Source organism: Myxocyprinus asiaticus, chromosome 23 (assembly GCF_019703515.2).
Source record: "Myxocyprinus asiaticus isolate MX2 ecotype Aquarium Trade chromosome 23, UBuf_Myxa_2, whole genome shotgun sequence".
Classification (NCBI taxonomy): domain Eukaryota; kingdom Metazoa; phylum Chordata; class Actinopteri; order Cypriniformes; family Catostomidae; genus Myxocyprinus; species Myxocyprinus asiaticus.
Window position 1 is genome coordinate 35,396,248 of NC_059366.1, and position 10,443 is coordinate 35,406,690.

Here is a 10,443-nt window from a genome sequence, read left to right on the forward strand (position 1 = left end):
AGCTTGAATTGGTCCTATGTTAGGAAAATCTGTACTTTTATTGTGGAATTTACGTACGCGTCAGGCAAGATTAATTGCCATATTTTTTTTTTTTAGCACATTATTCTTTATAGAATCGCAATTAACGCGTTAAATCGACAGCCCTAATTTGTATATATCCAAATATTTTGCAGTAGCCTATACTTTAAATCAATAGTTTTATTTTATTTTTATTTTTATTTATTTATTTTTTTTTTTAAGATTAGGTTGGAGTTAATATGAATATATAAGGGTTAGTGAATATTTTAGGAGACGTGACCGTTTCTTTGAAGTATTTCAGCATTTTAATCACCATTTTGCCTTCACTAATTCATTTTAGTAGTATGGTGTGACAAAATAATTTCCATTTAGCTGCTGAATATAAGCTAAAAATAAATTAAATAAATGCATGTTAATTATAAAAGAATTAGCACAATGCTGTTTAAAGTTTTAGACGGCTTATAGCATGTCACCACAGGACATGTCAAATTCAGAGAAGTGATTAGTGTCAACTACACAGTTTCCTGAAACGCCCTTGCATTGAAAAGGTTCAAGCAGACACAAGCAAAGCCTTTCCATGTTCTGAATGAAAATGTCCCATTCGTTTTGTCTCTTAAATGTGTCTTGCACATGTTTGGTCACTAAAACCATAAAATCATCAGACATAATCAGCTTTTGTATTGTGGAACAATATCAACTTTGTGCTTTTTACTGATTAGAACAGCAAACATGATTTTTAAAAATTCAAACATTTTAACATTCACAGTCTACTACACTTAATGCACACAATTTAGGACAATAATGTAAGTTTTAGTCTGTTCAAATTCAACCAATAAATATTGTAACATTTATGTAATAAAATGATTGTACTTTGTGGAACCTGCCAGGTAGATATAAAAATATAAATTTTGTTCAATGTAACAGAATTGTCATGGATACAATTGCATTTTCAGTTCACAGATTCAAGATCAAATGGACAATTAATGTATAATACTGTCTACTTTTCAAATGGCATGAAAGCAAGATCTTGTTGATATTGATCATTACACTCAACAAAGTTGCAAGTATGACGTAATGATGTGACTGCTGGGATTATATAAAAATTCTTCTCCATAACCTTCAGCTGAAGTCAGTTTTGAGACCGTGCAGATATATTCGTTGTCAAGCACACTAAAGAAGACATGGTTTGTTTGGGTGGGAGATAAATAATACTTTCATCTGTTATTTATACTGTACAGTAGATCACTAATGATGGAATGAAAAGTAAACTAATATAGTGCATCATAAAACACAAATAAATTATGTTTTATTTGTTAGAAGCTGCTAAGGTTAAGAAATAATTTAAAATATAAAAATAAAGGCTGTAAAAAATAATTTGAAACAAATTGTACAGCAAGCATTGAAGGTTCAGTACATCATAAAAGCTAAATAATAGTCCTCTCTCTATATTATTGTCTGCCTTGTACATCACAGAAAGTCCTTCGTTTGGTTAATAGATATTTGTCATTGGTTGATGTGATCAGTGACTGTTATAAACATATTGAACTTTTCCATTGAGAACTTGGTTTTCAGGCTTAAATCCCATCTCAGTTTGGTTATGTTTGCTCTGTTCTTCCCTTTTGCTTCTAATGAACCCAAACAATAGATCCATCATGATCAGCAGCAGCAGAATAGCAGGGATCAAAGTGAAGCATACATGATATCTGTCTCCTGACTCTCCGTGCTTCGTTCTCTTATCTGTACAAAGAAATAATACAATTAATTAACAGTTTTAGAAAATGGCATACACTAAAAGAAACAAGCGGTTCGTCCTGATTTTTTTTTTGTTTTTGTTTTTTTTGTTTTTGCCGTTTACAAAGATTAAGACTGTCACAGAGACAGGTCAGGACATGTTTGTATTTTAGTGAGTAGGAACATTTTATGTGTGGTATTTAAAGAAATTGCTTACAGCAGCTGTAAACAATCTACAAGTTTGCTGAGAACAATCTATACTTGTAGCTATGGTGTGAAACTGATAATTCGTTGATGATTAAAAAGTGTTTTAAAGGGCTTCTTCTTTCTGAGTATCTTAATGTCCTGACCTGAATACAGCTGAATCTCTCTCCTGATGTCTTGTCCCAGTGGCTTGTTGTGCATAATGAATGTCAGAGAGGAGTTGGTGACTTCAGTGAGATTTATCCAATTAGACACACTGTAAAGTCCTGTATGTGTGTCCTGCATGAGTTGTGTGTGTGACTGGTTGGTGATGTCTTCTGAGTTTTCTACCAGTCACTTCAGTGTAGGAGTGGGGTACCCCCAAACTGAGGTCACTAGCAGGTTAACCCCACCGGTGAGCAGAGAGAACTGCAGGTGAGGTTCGTAGTAGAAAGCTGAGAAACAGAACGGGACATATTGATTAACTACAAACACTGGAGAGTTTCCACCCTTTTCTGTAATGAAATGAAAAATGAAAATTCGGTCATCTTTTACTCCCCTCACGTTGTTCCAAACCCATATGACTTTCTTTCTTCCATAGAACACAAAAGGCGAATTTCTGAAGAATACCCTAGCCACTCATGTTATTTAGGACCGAGGCTATCAAGCTCCAAAAATAGCACCATGAAGTATAAGTGGTCAATACACCTTGTGTTCTATATTCCAAAAGTGGCCAGAATATTCTTCAAAAATTCACCTTTTGTGTTTCACAAAAGAAAAAGTTATACGGGTTTGGAACATCATTAGGGTGAGTTTATAATAACAGAATCTTCCTTTTGGGGTGAACTATACTTCAAAGATTGCTTTATGCTGTGTTTGTTGAACGTTAGTCCCAGTTGCCTTATGATTCAATATAGAGTTTTAATTACCTGCTATATTCACTTCAAAACTCTTCTTAGGGCTGCCTGTTTTTGTGCTGACAGAGCAGGTGCATTCACCAGCATCCTGCACAGCGGATTTGTCCAGTTTGAGAGATGCATTGCCTCGTGCAATCTCCTGAATGAACAGACTGGTGTGGTTTAAATAGTGCAGATTCTGATGGTTGAGTTGGTCTGAGTTATAGTAGAAGCTGTAGTAGTAGATGTCATTGTAGTAAAATTACATCCAGTCCACGCTGCCAGGTAATAACGGTGCTGCTCAGATCCCATGAACTGTCCACAGGGAAAGTGCAGAGCAGGATCAGCACCTCGCCATAAGAGCCAATGACAGTGCCACTAGGAACAGTAAACTTAAACTCCGCTAGAGAATGAGAGAAAATTTTTCTTAATTTTTTGAGGAAAAGAGGCATACTTGATAAGATAAAGCAACTTTGGAGTTCCACAAAGCTAGAGAGTGAAAGAGAGAAAATATTTCTGTATTAATTTTCAGAGGAAAAGAGGAGTGCTTAATTAGATAATCCAACTTTGGTGTTTCACAATCAGTCATTAGTTTCACAATTATTTTGTTGGCACTTTGAAGTTGTTTTGCTGTAAGGACTTACAGGAAGGTGCATTTAGTTTGATGAGACAAATATTTTAGTATTTTGCACCAGACCATTTTTATAAAACAATATACAGTATAGTTCAGCTTCCCTCCAATCAAGACCAGTTGCCCACTGAAGCTAAGTAGGGTTGAGCCTGGCCAGTACCTGGATGGGAGACCTCCTGGTGAAAACTAAGGTTGCTGCTGGAAGAGGTGTTAGGGAGGTCAGCAGGGGGTGCTCACCCTGCAGTCTGTGTGGGTCCTAATGCCCCAGTATAGTGATGGGGACACTATAGTGCAAAAAGGCCATGGAGATGAAATTCACTGAGATGGTTACAAGAGTGGGGGATGTCGAGAAACGGATCGATTATCTGGAGTCATCGGAGAGGGAATTATCTGCTAATCCACTAGCGACCAAGGTGGATTTGGAGCGGGTCTGGGAGAAGTTGGAGGACTTGGAGAACTGTAGCCAGCGGAATAACGTCCGTATTGTTGGAATTCCTGAGGGCGAAGAAGGACAGGATATGGATAAATTTCTGGATGGGCTCTTTCCGAATCTGTTTGACATAACAGGCCATAAGCTGGAAATCGAGCAAGCTCACAGGGTTCTGGCTCGGCGATCTGCTGAGGGAGACAGGCCCCAATCAATTCTGGCCAAATTTCTGAGATCATCCGATAAAGGTCTCGTGTTACACGAGGCAAGGTATAAAGGAAGGCTTTCTTGGAAGAACCACAGCATTTTCTTGTTCCCAGACTTTGCGAATTCGACAAGAGAGAAACGTGATAGATTCAAGGAATGCAAGAAACTCTTACATCAACGGAAGGTTGTTTTTGCTCTGATGTTCCTGGCCAAACTGAGAATAGATGCTAAGGATGGCCGTAAAATATTCACGTGTCCCCATCAAGCGATGTCCTTCATAAGGTCAATGGAATGAGTAAGTTATTTTGTGGTACTCACGTTGCAGCCAAGTGGACCGACTCACTGAACTCCTTTTTTGTTTCTTTTTGTGCTGGTTCCGTCTAGCGGCTGGAGTTTGTTTTGTGGAGTAACACCCCTTCGGGACAGTATTTTGGATGAATCTGCATGTTTTTGTGCTTATGCCTCCTGTTGGTTGGAGTTTGTTTTATAGATTATCTTTTGTTGTGTAATTCTGTCTCACAAAATTTGTATAGAAACATGGACTTGAGCAATCCGACGGCAAAGTTGTCACAGGGGCTCTCGTAGGCGTCCATGGACTGTTTGAGTTTGGAGGGATGGACGCCAGTTGGCGCTGTCGTGCGTGGGGCTAATGCACACGTTTTTCTTTTTTCTGTTTGTTTGGTTCGGTGGGAAGTTTGGGGTTTGATTGTTGCATTAATGTTGGAATGTGGTCTTTATAATTTTATTTTTGACACACAATATGTCAAAATGTCAAATGTTAATATGAATGGATTTTCTCTCTCCACGTGGAATGTGAATGGGTTGGGGCACCCCACAAAAAGAAGGAAGGTTATTTCTTAAACGTAAGAAATTTGATATAGTGTTTCTTCAAGAAATGCATCTTTCCTCGCAGGAAGCTGAAAAATTTGGGAAGATATGGGGTGGGCATTTTTTCTTTAGTGCTGGCTCAAGTAAGAGCAGGGGAGTCATTACACTGATAAGTAAACATCTACAGTTCAAATGTCTCAAATTGATTAAAGATAAATTAGGAAGAGTCATTATTGTTTTAGCAGAAATTCAGGGGCAAAGGTTGATTTTGGCTAATATTTACGCATCTAACGCTGATGATCAGGGCTTTTTTTTTTTAGATCTTGAAGGGATGTTGCAAGCCACTGGCACCCCTCATGATATAATATTGGGAGGAGACTTTAATCTTTTGATGGACTTAGTCCTTGATCATAATGAAGCAAAAGTGTGTAAGCCCCATAGGGCAACAGTGACGCTTCACAGGATATGTAAAAATCTTGGTCTTGCAGATATTTGGAGACTTTTGAACCCATATGGGAGGGACTATACATTCTTTTAATCAGTCCATAAGATTCAATCTTGAATAGATGTTGATTGAAAGTATATATATTTTTTTAAATGTTTTATTTATTTATTTATTTATTATTATTATTTATGTTCTAATTGTTGGTGACCATTATAGTGTGTGTTTGTGTTGCATGTGGGGGAATGTTGGGGGGGAGGGGTTTAATGTTTATAATCGATTCTGTATTTTATGTTATGTTTGTATGATTTATGTATGGAATCAATAAAAACTGTTAATAGCAAAAAGTTAATCTAGAAATAAAGAACCTTGTCTTGCTAGAGGAATATAATTTTCCATAAAACTTTGCAATAAAGTTAGAGATATGATTGGGATTTTTAGTGAGAGAATTATTATTATTAACTTTCTATAAAGATTTTTCTTCTCTAGATTAAAAAAAAATATTTTTTTTTATATTTTCTTGATCTTATAAATGCCCATTTTGCTTTATATTCATAAGTATGATCTAACTCCAACTGTAATTTGGTTAATAGGCATACATCCTTATTTTGATCACATAGAATTAGCTTTTCATAAATATCTATTATGTTTCGGATTAAAGTATCCTCTCTGTCTTTCCTAGATTTAGATATTTCCTTTCCCCGTCTGATAGCTAGTGTCCTAATTTCATATTTCATCATTTCCCAATGTATTCTATATACAGGTGCTGGTCATATAATTAGAATATCATCAAAAAGTTGATTTATTTCACTAATTCCATTCAAAAAGTGAAACTTGTATATTATATTCATTCATTACACACAGACTGATATATTTCAAATGTTTATTTCTTTTAATTTTGATGATTATAACTGACAACTAAGGAAAATCCCAAATTCAGTATCTCAGAAAATTAGAATATTGTGAAAAGGTTCAATATTGAAGACACCTGGTGCCACACTCTAATCAGCTAATTAACTCAAAACACCTGCAAAGGCCTTTAAATGGTCTCTCAGTCTAGTTCTGTACGCTACACAATCATGGGGAAGACTGCTGACTTGACAGTTGTCCAAAAGACGACCACTGACACGTTGCACAAGGAGGGCAAGACACAAAAGGTCATTGCAAAAGAGGCTGGCTGTTCACAGAGCTCTGTGTCCAAGCACATTAATAGAGAGGCGAAGGGAAGGAAAAGATGTGGTAGAAAAAAGTGTACAAGCAATAGGGATAACCGCACCCTGGAGAGGATTGTGAAACAAAACCCATTCAAAAATGTGGGGGAGAACCACTACGCACAGACGTATGCAAGACATGGGTTTCAGCTGTCGCATTCCTTGTGTCAAGCCACTCTTGAACAACAGACAGCGTCTGAAGCGTCTCGCCTGGGCTAAAGACAAAAAGGACTGGACTGCTGCTGAGTGGTCCAAAGTTATGTTCTCTGATGAAAGTAAATTTTGCATTTCCTTTGGAAATCAGGGTCCCAGAGTCTGGAGGAAGAGAGGAGAGGCACACAATCCACGTTGCTTGAGGTCCAGTGTAAAGTTTCCACAGTCAGAGATGGTTTGGGGTGCCATGTCATCTGCTGGTGTTGGTCCACTGTGTTTTCTGAGGTCCAAGGTCAACGCAGCCGTATACCAGGAAGTTTTAGAGCACTTCATGCTTCCTGCTGCTGACCAACTTTATGGAGATGCAGATTTCATTTTCCAACAGGACTTGGCACCTGCACACAGTGCCAAAGCAACCAGTATCTGGTTTAAGGACCATGGTATCCCTGTTCTTAATTGGCCAGCAAACTCGCCTGACCTTAACCCCATAGAAAATCTATGGGGTATTGTGAAGAGGAAGATGCGATATGCCAGACCAAACAATGCAGAAGAGCTGAAGGCCACTATCAGAGCAACCTGGGCTCTCATAACACCTGAGCAGTGCCACAGACTGATCGACTCCATGCCACGCCGCATTGCTGCAGTAATTCAGGCAAAAGGAGCCCCAACTAAGTATTGAGTGCTGTACATGCTCATACTTTTCATGTTCATACTTTTCAGTTGGCCAAGATTTCTAAAAATCCTTTCTTTGTATTGGTCTTAAGTAATATTCTAATTTTCTGAGATACTGAATTTGGGATTTTCCTTAGTTGTCAGTTATAATCATCAAAATTAAAAGAAATAAAACATTTGAAATATATCAGTCTGTGTGTAATGAATGAATATAATATACAAGTTTCACTTTTTGAATGGAATTAGTGAAATAAATCAACTTTTTGATGATATTCTAATTATATGACCAGCACCTGTAGTTTAGAGACTTTGGCTTTGCTAGAAAAATTATTTAGGTCACACTAGGATTTGAGCATGCAAATTGTTTTTGGACAACGCAACGAACAAGGATATGATGTCATGAGGGATGGCTTCTGGTGTAATGCTGCATTCCAGACAACTCGGAACTCAGGACTTTCCCACCTCCGACTTGAAAATAATGACTGGAACACCACTTGAATTCTGACATCTAACTTGTGAACTCGGGGTAGATCGATGAACCCTTTTTTGGCTCTGCCCACTGGTGCTAAGTTAGCCACACGTAAAGAGGAGAGAGGGCCTGTAATGGGAGATTCATCTACACTTTTAAGCGGATATACACAGGACACCTTCATGTGCCCATCTGGATTTAAATGTTTTTCTAAACATACACTAGACGAACAGCTTTGACCGCTATCATGCAAATCGTGCCACTTTAAAATGACGCAATGTCAAGTTAGAAGAGCTGCGCTGTTTCTTGCTGTTTTGAAGGCATCCTGGACTGTTTTTGCACCCATCCGTGGTATTTTTAATTGTACGTTTTTTGTAAACATGGACTAGATGTACGTCTTTGATCGTTTTGCTGCGTTTCCGGAAATGTGCACCACATTTTAAGAGCGCAACCTTTAAAAATGCATCCCATTCTGCTGCTGCCAGTGACTTTGCGAAACACATGCCGTTCTGTGTGTAAACAAACATGGAAGATGTGAAGACCAGCATCTCTGCTTTGGCCTGTTGAAGCACCCAAAATCACCATAGATTGTATTACGTTTGCGTATTCAGAACATATCAGTGTGGATTGCTTTGTGAACCAGTCAATACATGATTCAAGCTTTGCAAAGGAATTGTTATTGAATGAGCATTATTAAAGACGTGGCAGTAAAAAACTCTATTGGACCCAATGCAAAACCATAATTAAACAGTTTCATTCATGAATATTTCAAATGTCATGACTGTTTTACAGTTAAGGTGCCGTTGTGCTTGAGTGAACAGTTCAATGTATTCGGATGTAATGTATTGTGTGTATGTTGTGTGTAAACTTTGAAATGTAGTTTTATAATGTTGTGAAGCTTGTTGTTCATTTTCTTACGATTGAGTTTAAATATGGCTGTATTGGAGGGGCTGCATGATGTTAGCCAATCATTACAGTGGGCATTTACATTGAAGTCTTAAAGGGCCAAAGAGCCTAAAACTTAGCATTTCAGACAAAGGGCCAGAGACAGGATAGCTACAGGGTATATTATACCTGTATATACAAATATATATTATTAAATTATGATTGTTTTGGTGCAAAAAACAAAATAAACTTTACTAACATTACAAGTGGACAACTGCAAAACCTCAGGGAAGATAATAAAATTATACATATATATATATATATATATATGAGTATGTCATGACCCTGTTAAAGTGAAACACTGATTTATATGCAGAGGAAAATAACTAACAGGTGAACTCAGTAATAAAAGGTTCACTCTAACTTTTTGATTGTGTCATCTTGGACTTAGTGACACCTAGTGGTGTGGATACAGCATCATTCAAAATCAATCGTTTTCAGTTACAGATGCCATTTGGTTACTGATATGACTAGTCCTTATCTCATGCGAGTGGTTTCAAAATTACAATTAATTTCTTAAGGAGTAAAACTTTTTTTGAGGAAAAAATGAATGAGTGCACCTTTAAGAAAATGCCTCCCTCTAGTGGACATTTTTGTGTTATCATCTAACCAATACATAAAAACAAAATGTACTGTGGTTGCTCAGATGGTTTCTTTCTGTGTAAACGGACTGTTCTTGGCCAGAATTAGCTGCATAGTGAACTTTATGCTTATGCGAGACTACTTTTTGGAGCTCAAAGTCATTTCCCCTCCACTGTCATGTGACGATTTGAATTTTTTTTTATTTGTCACAGTCACTACAGAGAGCTTTGCAGAGACAACTGCAAAACCCAGTAACTTTCCTTAGTTTCCTTAATAACACTTTTTTTTTTTTTTTCTCAGGTCCTTCTCCATCAGTGTGTTTCTCCTGGAACAGTGGAAGGACAATAATGAGGTCAAATCTAAAGCTTGACTGTTGTGTGACATCTCTCAGCTGTTTATTTGTAATACTGGTCCAAGTTTTAACAACTAATCTACAACCATCCTGATATCTCATAGCAGTCCTTAAAGGCCATTTGACTTTAAGCCCGTTATAGTGTTAAATCATTTGAAATACATTTTGCAGTACCTGATAAAAATCTTAAAAAGAATTCTCTGATCAGGAATTGAGTGATCATGAAGCTATTTCATTAACTTTGTTTACAGTCTTTACTCTTGTCATATGATGAAACATTGTTAAACACAATGAATAAACTTGAATCTTTTGTACAGAATCTGTTTTGAAACAATATGTAAATAAGAATGTTCTCCTTAGTAAGAGATTATAATCAGAGTCAAAGACAGAAACGATTCCTGAAATTAAAGGAACATTAAAAGAGGTAAGAATAGTGCATAGGACAAATTACATATTTTAAAAGCAAACAATCATTTTCTTTCTATTTGTCCAGTCCATACAGTAATGTACACTGACTCTGTAAACTAACAAACTTCTTTATGAAAATAAAAACAAATTAAACCAACATTTATAACACAGAGATACAACTTAAACCTTTTGCTGAAGCTCATTAGCTGTAACATGATTTTCTGACCACCTGCTTGGCTCTATACTTGCACACTCACAATTATGTGAGAAAACACTGCATCTGCTTCA

The 10,443-nt window shown here is 37.0% G+C and overlaps 1 pseudogene; it reads right to left on the bottom strand.

The window, feature by feature from the left end:
- Positions 1-2,016: 2,016 nt before the first annotated feature.
- Positions 2,017-3,280, bottom strand: LOC127413801 (T-lymphocyte activation antigen CD86-like; annotated as a pseudogene).
- Positions 3,281-10,443: the final 7,163 nt, after the last annotated feature.